The following is an 11,234-nucleotide window of genomic DNA, read 5'->3' as shown; positions in this document are numbered from 1 at the left end:
AATCCTTATCCCTAGGATATAGGCAGCTTCACCAAGGTCCTTCATAGAGAAACACTTTCCAAGCAAGGACTTTACTTCCTGCAGGGTGGGGATGTTATTTCCTATGAGTAGTATGTCATCCACATACAGTACCAAAAAGCTGACTATGCTCCCACTAGTCTTGATATAGACACAAGATTCATCTTCACTCCTTGAAAAGCCAAATTTCTTGACTTTCTCATCAAATCAAAGATTCCATCTGCGAGGTTCATGTTTCAATCCATAAATGGATTTCTCGAGTTTACACACTTTATTGGGGTACTCTGTACTGACAACACCCTCTGGTTGAACCATGTAAACATCTTCAGCCAACTTTCCATTAAGGAAAGTGGTTTTGACATCCATTTGCCATATTTCATAGTCATGAAATGCAGCAATGGCTAACAGAACCCTAATAGACTTTATCTTGGCCACTGGTGAAAAGGTCTCATCATAATCAACTCCTGGAGTTTGAGAATAACCCTTTGCAACCAGTCGTTCCTTTAAGTGTGTACATTACCATCCATGTCGGTCTTCTTCTTGAAGATCCATTTGCACCAAACTACCTTACGATCAGGTACATGGTCAACCAAGTTCCAAACTTGATTGTGATACATGGACTGTATCTCGCTATCCATAGCCTCTTTCCATTTAGCAGCCTCAGGGCGTGCCATGGCTTCCGTGTAGTTGCTAGGCTCATCCAGACCTACTAGTGTCTCATCACTAATAAGTATCTCACCTTCCGCAGTAATATGCAAACAATAGTAATGCTCAGGTGCATTCCTAACTCTAGTGGAACGTCTTAGAGGTACAGACTCGTCAATTCGCTCAACAGGAGTTTCCTCCTCAAGTTGAGGGCTAGGGTTTGAAGTTCCTTCACCACTTGACTCTTGAAGTTCTTCAAGGTCAATTTGCCTCCCACTGTCTCCTTGGGTTATAAACTCTCTCTCTCGAAAGACTCCTCTTTTTGTTACAAAGAAAACATTATCACTAGGTCGGTAGAAGAGGTAACCAAAGGATCTTTGTGGGTAGCCGATGAAAATACACCTCTCACTTCGGGGTTCTAGCTTATCATGAGTATCGCGCCTCACAAAAACCTTGCAACCCCAAATCTTGATGTGGTCTAGTTTGGGTACTTTACCAGTCCACATCTCGTGAGGAGTTTTGGCAACTTTCTTTGTAGGGACTAGATTAAGGATATGGGTGGTAGTCTCTAAGGCATACCCCCAAAATGATATTTGTAGCGAAGCTCGACTCATCATGGAACGAACCATATCCAACAAGGTTCGATTATGCCTCTCAGCTACACCATTCAACTGTGGTGTCCTGGGAGGTGTCAATTGCGAGACAATCCCACATTCCCTAAGATAATCGAGCAACTCTGAACTAAGATACTCACCACCTCGATCGGATCTAAGCATCTTAATGTTCATGCCCAATTGATTCTCGACTTCCTGTTTAAATTCCTTAAACCTTTTGAAAGTCTTTGACTTTTGCTTGATTAAGTAGACATATCCGTAGCTACTGTACTCATTAGTAAAAGTCAAATAATAACAATTAGCATCCCTTGTGGCATGTTTGAAGGGTCCACACACATCCGTGTGTACAAGATCCAACAAACATTCACCCCTTTCACAAGAACCAGTGAAGGGTGACTTTGTCATTTTTCCAAGTAAGCATGAAACGCAACTCTCATCCGACTTTAGGTCAAATGACCCCAAGACTCCATCCTTTTGGAGTTGGCCTATGCGTTTCTTGCTTATATGTCCAAGACGACAATACCATAATGATGCTTTATCCAAGTTATTATTATTAATAGAATCAATACACATCACATTATTTCCTAAGTTATCTACAACAGACACAGCTTCATACACACCATCACAAGGTAATGCTTTAAAATAAAGAACATTATTAAAGAAAGCATCAATAGAACCAACTTCATTATTAAATGAAAAGGTAAACCCTTGTTTATACAATGCATGAAAGGAAATAATATTTCTTGCCATTTCTGGCGAGTAACAACATTTATTCAAATCTAAATTAAACCCACTACTTAGCGATAAAGTATAAACTCCAATCTTGGTGACAGGTGTAACTTTCCTATTCCCCATGATTAAGTTTATCCTTCCTTGCTCCACATTCTCACTTCTTCTTAGTCCCTGCAAGTCACAACAAATATGAATACCACAACTGGTATCAAGGACCCAAGATTTAGAATTGGGTGAGATATTAGAAATGATAGTGTAAATAACTGCATGGTTGGGTTTAACTTTCCCATCCTTCACATCTTGCCGGTACTTTGGGCAGTTCCGCTTCCAATGTGCCTTTTCATGAAAATAGATGCATTCAGCCTCTTTTGGGTCTGACGAAGGAGTGACGAAACGTTTCTAGGTTCCAGAAGAGGAGCCTTCAAGGGTCTTAGCCTTGGTACCCTTCGAGGGGCTCTTCCTCTTCTTACCTTTCCCTTTCCCGATTGCCAAGACAGGGGCGGAGTTGGTAGGAGTAGAAGTAACAATCTCCTTACCCTTAAGACCACCTTCCGCGATCTTTAAGAGTCCTTGAAGTTTGCTGAGAGTGACCTCTTCCTTATTCATGTGGTATGTCATGCGGAATTGATCATAACATGAAGGTAAGGAGTGCAAAATGATATCTATTGGAAGCTCCTCGGGGAAGTTCACATTAAGCTTCAGCAAACGGTCCACAAATCTTTACATTTTCTGCATGTGGCCCGTGATGGGTTCACCATCCTTCATGCGAGTTGTTATCATGGAGGAGATGATTTCATACCTCTCTTGACGAGCACTTTAATGGTATCTTTCCATCAAGTCTTGGTGCATCTCATAGGGGTAGAAATCTTCATAGGATTTTTGGAGATCCGCAGTCATGGTGGCCATCATGATGCATGCCACTTTGGTAGCATCCCTTTCATGTGCCCTAAAATCAGCGATCTCTTGAGGAGTAGCAACTGTCTCATCAATCTCCTTAAGCTCCTTATCGAGGACATATTCCTTGTCCTCGTAGCGTGTAATGATTCTGATGTTTCTGATCCATTCATTAAAGTTGGATCCATCAAAAGTGACTTTCCCACACAAGTTCATAAGAGAAAAGGACCCACTAGGATTAGAGCCAGAAGCAGCGTTGTTTGCAAACATATGAAAAGAGAAGAAAGAAAGGATTAGTTTAGATATAGAGATAGTCCTTAATAAAACACCCAAATGTAATATTAAGGCTAGGACCCAATCACAATATATTATACTTAGAAGAGGTATGCCGTAATCTAAGTAATAACATATTTGAAAGGTAGGTGAATGACAATTCACCAATTTCCACCAAAAACGAAATATTAAAGATTAAGTTTTAATTTGGTACTTAGAAATTCCTAGATTATTTTTGAGATTCAATGAACTTTTCAATGGCATGTTTCAATCTCAAGTGTGCCCTCCAAGTTTTGTGACTGGGATGCCGAGGATCACAAAACGTGGTGTGAAGTAACCATGCAAATTACTTGGTACCCTTAATGTATTACCCCTCAATCGATGTGTCGGTTAACCACACACGCTCCATCGATACTATTATAAACATTAAGTCACCCTTTACCTACCTGATTAAGTTCAACTTAGTGTGCTGGTTAACCATACACGCTCCACTAACGACTTAGACAAAGTGTAAAGTGTAATTTCACAGATTAGCACCTTATTCACATTTTTCCTAAAGTAACTAAGATTGGGAATTTAATAAAACATTTAGTTACTTTATAATATTCATCATACTTTTAATGAGAATTTATAAGTCCTTGTCCTACTCGTTCGGCTAACGACCCTCCACCAGTCAAGCAAGCGGTGGGTGAGAGTGGACACCCATTAAGTTGCCATTTTATAGGCAACATTCTTATACCCACATTATAGACCGGCTTCGTGAATGAGGCGTACTAGCGGTAAGATGACTTTAATCTTATACATACATACATATATATATATATATATATATATATATATATATATATATATTATAAGCTTATATTATTATAAGTATAAGGGTTGAATTTTAACTTTTAAAATTCTAAGGATTGGAACTAAAGTTTTTAATATGACTTTACTTGTTCCAAAACTTGAGGGCAAGTTTTGTAAACTTTCAAAACTTTTCATTTCTTGTAACTTATGAGTTAATTAGAGTATTAAAAATTAAGACTCTTCATTTTTATAACCCATGTGTTCTTTTAATGGTTTTAGAGCAAAGTGACTTTTGGTTTTCCATAACTTGAGGACAAGTTATGGACTCCATTAAAACACATAACGATCATGAATTAATCTACCACATAGGTTACAAACAATTCCTATGATCATATAAACATCATAAGATCAAGAACATGAACATGAACACTTTCATGAATCAAAAACTACACTCAAAACTTTGTAATTTTGATAACTTGTTGTAAATGGATTAGCATGAACATTACACCAACTAAAATAAGTTTTCAAGTACCAAAACAGTTTATGATAATGTTCCTAGTCCGTTTCCAGCAACTAAAGTCGAAAAACTGCATTCTGAGCCTCCTACTTGCCGAGTGCATGAACCTACTCGGCGAGTTCATCGGTCAGATTGCAGGAAATCGACTTTTTTCAATTATTTAGCACAAATAACAAACAAACAAAACAAGTCTCTGATACCACTGATGGGTTTTGAGCATTATAACACTTCCTAAGTGTACATGCAACCCTAATAAACCTTGGATCTATGTTTTTCTAAGATACATGCAAATAATTATTTTTTCCAAGGTTCATATCCTAACTAGCATGGCATGGGGAACATGAATCAAATAAAGCTAGTAGAAATACTTACCTTGTAGTTGTTGTTGATTGCTTGGAATTTTAGAGCCTAGATACAATAGTGTGGATGCCTCAAATGGAAATAACAAATCACCACAAACTTGGAACTTTGAGAGAATAGTCATTACTATCTTGAAATCGGCCCTCTTGTTTTACTCACCTCAACTAGCGTGATTTCAAGAACCAAATCCTCCTTTATATAGTGTGGTGGATTAGGGTTACATCCATGTAAATCCTAATACTCATGTCTCTTCATTTCCATGAGATCCATGGGTTAAAGCTCCATGGAGTATCCATGGACTTTCCATGCAAGCCTAGCCCATTCCAAATAAGCATTAGCCCACACTATATAAATATAGAAGCCCATATTTAATTAGTATTACTTTTGATCTCTAAATTAATCCTAGAGTAATTATAGATCAATACTAATTAAATAATATGATCTTATATTTATATATTAGAACTTATAATATATTAATAAATCATAACTTATACTATTCTCAAAAGATTATCCATAAATTGTTCGGGTGAAGTGCAACCCAAATGGACCATGCCGGGTCGGGTCAAGCACATACCAAATATAGTTATGGACTTAGACACTATATCCAACATTATTGGCATGGACTGGTTGAGCCCCCACCATGCTGAAATTATGTGTCGCGAGAAGGTCGTTCGCCTTGACCTTCCAAATCATGAAACCCTAGTTATTTACAGAGACAAACCCAGCATGAATTTTCGTCTCATCTCGTGCGTCCAGGCACAGAAGCATCTGCGAAAGAAAGATTTGACATTCCTGGCGCACATAGTGGATAAATCCAAGTAAGAAATTAACGTTCAAGACATTTCTGTAGCTTGTGAATTCCCAGACATCTTTCCTGAGGATCTTCCTGGAGTACCCCCAGAAAGACAAATTGAGTTTCGAATTGACCTGGTGCCAGGAGCTACTCCCATCGCTAAATCGCCTTACCGATTGACTCCTGCTAAGATGCAGGAATTGTCCAGCTAACTCAGTGAACTCCTGGACAAGGGATTCATCCGACCCAGCTTCTCGCCTTGGGGAGCTCCAGTTCTCTTTGTCAAAAAGAAGGACGTATCTTTTAGGATGTGCATCGATTAAAGTGAACTAAATATGCTCACTATCAAAAATCGCTATCCACTCCCATGAATCGACGATCTATTTGACCAGCTCCAAGGAGCTAGTTACTTCTCTAAGATAGATATGCGATCTGGGTACCATCAACTCAAGGTCCGGGAAGAGCATATTCCAAAAACCGCTTTCTGAACTCGATACAGACATTATGAATTTGTCATAATGCCCTTCGGTCTAATGAATGCCCCTGCCACATTCATGGACCTAATGAATCGAATCTACTGACCATTCCTCGACAACTTTGTTATTGTTTTCATTGACGACATTCTAGTTTATTCTCGAAACGAAGAAGAGCATGGCCAACATCTCTGACAAGTCCTGTAAACCCTGCGAACTGAGAAACTATACGCAAAACTCTCCAAGTGTGAGTACTAACTCCGTAGTGTGAACTTTTTGGGTCATGTTGTGAGTAAATAAGGAATACATGTGGATCCTTCTAAGGTCAAATACATCGAAGGATGGGCAGTCCCAACAACACCCATAGAAATTCGCCAATTCTTAGGTCTAGCAGGTTACTACAGGAGATTCATTCAAAACTTCTCTAAGACCGCCAAGCCAATTACCTTGCTTACACAAAAGGGCGTACCCTTCAAATGGACGGACAAACAAGAAGCTGCATTCCAAACTCTGAAGCAAGCACTCTATAGTGCCCCGATACTATCACTACCAGAAGGAACGGAAGATTTCGTAGTCTACTGCGACGCATCAAATCAGGGTGTAGGTTGCGTTCTCATGCAGCATGGAAAGGTGATAGCTTACGCGTCCCGGCAGCTAAAGACACACGAAGTAAATTATACAACCCATGATTTGGAATTGGCAGTAGTGGTCTTCACTCTGAAGATTTGGAGGCACTACCTTTATGGTACGAAGTGCACCATCTTCACGAACCACAAGTGTCTCCAACACATCTTGAATCAAAAAGATCTGAATATGAGGCAACGAAGATGGGTTGAACTGTTAAACGATTATGAGTGTGAAATCAAGTACCACCCAGGCAAGGCTAACGTGGTAGCTGATGCCTTGAGTCGGAAAGAGTACTCAAATCGTCGTGTGAAAACTCTCTCAATAACCATCCAATCTCACCTAACCACTCAGATCAGGGCAGCCCAGTCAGATGTCATGAAGGCGGAGAACAAAACAACCGAAGCTTTACGCGGAATGGAGAAGAATCTCGAGGTGAAAGAGAGTGGAGTATATTATTTCATGAACCGTATTTGGGTCCCTAAACATGGAGGATTTAGGGAGGTAGGCATGAATGAAGCTCACAAGACGCGATACTCCATCCATCGGGGTTCGGACAAAATGTACTTAGATATTAAACAACATTATTGGTGGCCTAAAATGAAGGTAGAGATTGCCACCTATGTTAGCAAATGCCTTACTTACGCCAAAGTAAGGGTGGAATACCAGAAGCCCTCAACGTTATTACGGCATCCAGTAGATCCAGAGTGGAAATGGGAAAGGATTACTATGGATTTTGTGACCAAGCTACCCAAGTCGTCAGATGGATTGGACACTATATGGGTAATAGTCGACCGACTGACGAAATCTGCTCATTTCCTGCCAATAAAAGAATCCTACAAGATGGTGAGATTGACAAGAATATACATTTGATAAATCGTGAGACTTCACGGAGTGCCAATGTCTATCATCTCAGATAGAGATAGTAGGTTCACTTCACGTTTTTGGCAATCACTTCAGAAAGCACTGGGAACCCATCTCGACATGAGTACTGCTTATCACCCACAAACGGATGGTCAAAGCGAACGAACCATTCATACGCTTGAAGACATGCTTCGCGCATGTGTGATAGACTTTGGGAAGTCCTGGGATACCCACTTACCTTTAGTTGAATTCTCATGCAACAACAGTTACCATTCGAGCATCAAAGTTGCTCCTTTCAAGGCACTATATGGACGTAAGTGTAGATCACCGTTGTGTTGGGCTGAGGTAGGCGACACCCAGCAAGTAAGGGAACTAGCATCAGACAATATGTTAACGGGACCAGAGATCATACGTGAAACCACGGAAAAGATAGTTCAAATAAGGGATCGACTACAAGCATCACGCGACCGACAGAAGAGCTATGTTTATAAACAGCGAAAGCCCTTGGAGTTTCAGGTCGGGGATTGAGTGTTGTTAAAAGTTTCTCCCTGGAAAGGGGTTATTCGTTTTGGAAAACGGGGAAAATTGAATCCATGATACATTGGACCTTTCGAGATTTTTGCCCGAATTGGTCCAGTGAAGTACAGACTGTAGCTACTCGCTGAGCTCAGCACCGTACACCCCGTGTTCCATGTTTCCAATCTAAAGAAGTTCCTATCCGATGAAACCCTCGTCATTCCCCTTGATGAAATTGAAATCAACGAGAATCTCCTATTCCTTGAGAAACAAGTGGAAATCATGGATAGGGAGGTGAAGCGTACCAAGCAAAGTCGTATTCCGATTGTGAAGGTACGGTGGAACGCAAAACGCGGGACACAATTCACATGGGAACGCGAAGACCAGATGAATCAGAAGTACCCTCACCTATTCTCGCATTTTCAAATCTAGCTTTCAAAAGAATTTCGGGACGAAATTCCCTCTAACGGGGGGATGATGTCACAACTAGGAATTTTGATGCCTTGTAAACATTGAACAATGATAACAAATATGAACCAACAATGTGAAAGCATGTAGGATGCTTATTCAATAACAACAGAATTTCAATCAAACACTTCATACAAGCACTGCAAATAGTCAACAAAAAAATTAGAAACCCTAGAAATCCTGGTTTAAGTCCATTTTGGACCAGGATCTCCTTATTGGGCCCAATGGGCCAATAAACATCCAATTTGACTATCTTGGGCTTAGAACTCTTAAAAGGGCTCTAATTGGACCTACTTCCATATATTTTAAATATTTTGGGCCATATTGGGCCTAGAATGAAATAAAATACCTAAATGGACCTTATTGGGCCATAACTAACCTAATTTAGCCCTAATAGGTCATAAAAATCATATTTTTATTTATTTGGGCCACAAATCACCTAACTTAACCACAAAATGGGCTTAATCATTCAAAGCCCAAAAATCTTCTTTTTCCCTCTCCATTTTCGGCCCAAGCCCGGAAAGAAAGAAAGAGTTGACTTTGTGGTGCCAACTCATTTTTATTTAGTGGATTTCCATGCATGCTCTCGTACTTCCATGCAACAATCCCATCACCCTTCCCTCTTCTTCTCCCTCTCTTCCTCTCGGCCAAACCCAAACAAACACACACACACTTCACTCAAAATTCTCTCAAGAAAGTCTCTCAAATTCTCTCCAAATTTTCGAGATCTAAGAGGCTTTCAAAGAGATTCTTCCAAAAAAAATAATCATCCAAGGTAAGTTGATGTTTGATCCATGCTTTAACTCACTTTTTTCATTAAAAATCATCTCTTAATCCATTCAAATTCATGATCTTGCATCTTAGAGCACACTAAGTTCGAGATCCATCCAAGAAACTTGCTAGGACCGAAAATACCACCAAACTCCTCCCAATCTTCTTCAAAACCAAAAACCACAACTCAAGGTGAGCTTCATACCCCTCTCTTTTCGGTTTTCATGAGTTTTATGGGGGAGAATACAAGAAAATGTGTAGATCTATGTGTATGTGTATGCTATGTGTGATTTTATGCATGTATGTGTGTGATTTCATGTGTTTTTGTGATGAATAGGTTACCAAAAGGGGCGTAAACCCGAGATCTATGACATGAGAAAGGAAATAAAAATAATCTAAGCTATCTTACACTAAACAAGTCAAGAATAATAGCTTATAAGGATATGGTGAACATATTCTAACATAAAACCCATTTTAGGGCCTTAATTGTCAAAAATACAAACCTTGGGTTACAAATCTACAAATCACGTTTTCTTGAGGGTAAAAAAGGGTCAAAACAGTTTCTATAATCATTTTTCTGAACAATAAAATTTTCAAGGGACTAAGAATGTAAATTTTTAGCTTAATGGGCTAACTATGGGCTTTTCGGCCCAATAAGCCTCAAAATGTGAAAAATGATAAGTTTAAGGGGCTGAAATATAACTTTCTATAAAACAGGGGGTAATTAGCATAACAAAATTATTTTAAGGGTCAAAATGCTTTTCACTATCAAAAAGAATCAAAAATGTAAACTTTTTAGATTTTGGGCCAAAACTGTAAAAGTTGTGAAAGATGGGGTTCCAACCGAGAAACACCATTCTGGAAGGGCTGAAGTTGTTAACAAATTAAATTTTTGGGTTCAAACTGTCTTTTCAACAATTAAATGATACAAAAGTGTCAAGAAAATGTTTTAAGGACTAAAAATGCAATTCTTTTATATAAAAGGACTAAAAGCGTTATTTTTATAAAAGGAGGGTAGTGAAAAGGTCAAGTTCTACTTTTAAAAATATTAATTCATTAAGACAAAATACAAGACCCACGACTACCGTCAAGACGGGAAACGAACACACCTTCAATAACAAATATCGTTATAAAACGAATTGATTCGGTCTCGAATCAATACAAAACAAAATCATTAAACCAAAGAATTTCGATAAACACGCGATAACTATGATGAGCTAACTACCAAACTTTGGGCTTGAAAGTTTCAAATCATGCTTGTTGGGCCTTGCTAGCCCATTAACTTGATCTTTGGGCCTAAAGGGAATATGCTTATGTATAATTGGGTCTCCTATGACCCGATTTCATGTAAAAGGACTTTCACTGGCTCTAATGTGCTGTTGGGTCCTATTGGCCCATTAGTACTGCTAGTAAGGTCGAGAAGTCAAATGCGAGACGGGCCAACGTGTCTTTCGCATTCCCGATAGCCTTAAATAACTCACGGAAATAACGGGACTCGTACTCCCCTTTCTCCTCGGTTGTTGGGCTTATGAGAAATAAAAGTAAACATATTCAGGGCGTTAATCAAGAGTAATCATGGTGGTTGGATTAAGTGAGCAGTAATGGGCATCACCTTTAAGGATCGTTCGTAATCTGTAGCTATAAACTAGTCATTTTTTATGCGTGATTATAACAACTCGCAAACCCTAATTAATCCAACGCCACCCGAGTAATCAAAATCATTCGTCGTAATGGTATAACAATAGAGAAATCACTGTATTTTATATAATGGGAAAACATCGGGTTTTCCTGGGAAGTTTAACATTTTCACTTGCGTGATTTATACAAAAGTTCAACAATTATACATGTTTTGAGAAATCAACAAGTATATATTCACG

The sequence above is a fragment of the Lactuca serriola genome, chromosome 1 (genome assembly GCF_051521515.1).
Source record: "Lactuca serriola cultivar US96UC23 chromosome 1, Lser_US96UC23_V15, whole genome shotgun sequence".
In the NCBI taxonomy this organism is placed as follows: domain Eukaryota; kingdom Viridiplantae; phylum Streptophyta; class Magnoliopsida; order Asterales; family Asteraceae; genus Lactuca; species Lactuca serriola.
The sequence above is the reverse complement of the archived record's forward strand: the minus strand, read 5'-3'. Positions refer to the sequence as shown.